Source organism: Myotis davidii, unplaced genomic scaffold (assembly GCF_000327345.1).
Source record: "Myotis davidii unplaced genomic scaffold, ASM32734v1 scaffold402, whole genome shotgun sequence".
Lineage (NCBI taxonomy): Eukaryota > Metazoa > Chordata > Mammalia > Chiroptera > Vespertilionidae > Myotis > Myotis davidii.
The window spans coordinates 724,502-725,781 of NW_006293393.1; the positions used below are offsets into that span (position 1 = coordinate 724,502).

Here is a 1,280-nt window from a genome sequence, read left to right on the forward strand (position 1 = left end):
ACTGTGTTCTGTATACACATAAAAATAAATATTAATTGGAAATAGTTGAAAGATTCAATATCCCCGACAAACTACCTTCATATGAATAAGCATAACATGAGATGTGTCACTGGGCGAGGCCCAGTGCACAAAATTCATGCACTGGAGGGGGGGGGGCAGTCCCTCAGCCTGGCCTGCGCCCTCTCGCAGTCCGGGAGCCCTCAGGGATGTCTGACTGACAGCTTAGGCCCACTCCCTAAGCCGGCAGTTGACATCTGTAGCACTGCTGTGGAGGCGGGAAAGGCTCCTGCCACCGCCACTGTGCTCGCCAGTCGTGAGCCCGGCTTCTGGTGCACTGACCACCAGGGGGCAACTCCTGCATTGAGTGTCTGTTCCCTGGTGGTCAGTGCGCGTCATAGCGGCTGGTCGTTCTGCCATTTGGTCGATTTGCATGTTAGCTTTTATTATATAGGATTATATTGTGCTGGTTTAAGGGGGAAATCTTTTTCAAAAATGAGTTTCACATGGATGCCCCTTTATGCGTCGTTGGCAGATTGTGGAGTCCACACCTTAGCCCTCGGGCTTCCAGGAAAGGGTCCAAGTCAATGCGCACAGTCAGTCCCAAGTGGGAACCTGCCCCCTTCCCCATTCCTCCATCCCTTCCTTTTAAGTGCAGCCTGGTTTTCAGGAGCCTGGTGACTAATAGGATTGCCAGATTTCGCAGATAAAAATGCAGGACACCCAGTTAAATTAGTAGTACAGGGGGGACATATACTAAAAAACGATTCGTATATCTTCAATTTGAACTTAACTGGACGTTCTGAATTTTAGACAACCCCTGCTTTTTCTTTAAAACAATTTAAGACAAAACTTCCTAAATGGGAGGCAAAAAGTAACTTGTCTGGGCCGGCAGCGGACGTGGCTGAGGGCAGTCAACCTTCTCCCAAACTTGGCCTTTAAGAAAAATAAAGCAGCCCCCACGTCCCGGCGCCTGCGCACTAAGCGCGCCGCGCGGCCTCTTTCCCGCGGAAGGGAGCGCCGGGCCACGCCGCGGGGCGGGGCGCCAGCGGCCGTGCCCTCGCCGGATGCGAAACGAGGTGCCGGAAACTTGAAACCCCACAGAGAACAACGTGTCCACTTAGACGGCGGTGAGTGCCGCCATTTTCTTTGCGGGCAAAGAACCGGGAGCAGTTAGGGGCCTCATTCTGTGCCGTTAAGCGGGTGGGGGGCCATGGCCCGCGGCCTCAGCACTTGGGTGACGTGGAACGAGGGTCCCCGCTTTGGGGGCTGACTTCTAGTGA

At 53.7% G+C, this 1,280-nt stretch overlaps 1 long non-coding RNA gene across 1 annotated transcript in view; it reads left to right on the forward strand.

Annotated features, from left to right (window-relative positions):
- The first annotated feature begins 967 nt into the window (after positions 1 to 967).
- The window catches only part of LOC107183660, a 1,559-nt gene continuing 1,246 nt past the window's right edge, over positions 968 to 1,280 (forward strand). Inside the window, exon 1 of the long non-coding RNA XR_001514445.1 lies at positions 968 to 1,127. This is a non-coding gene — a long non-coding RNA (uncharacterized LOC107183660). The remainder of the gene's footprint in view (positions 1,128 to 1,280) is intronic.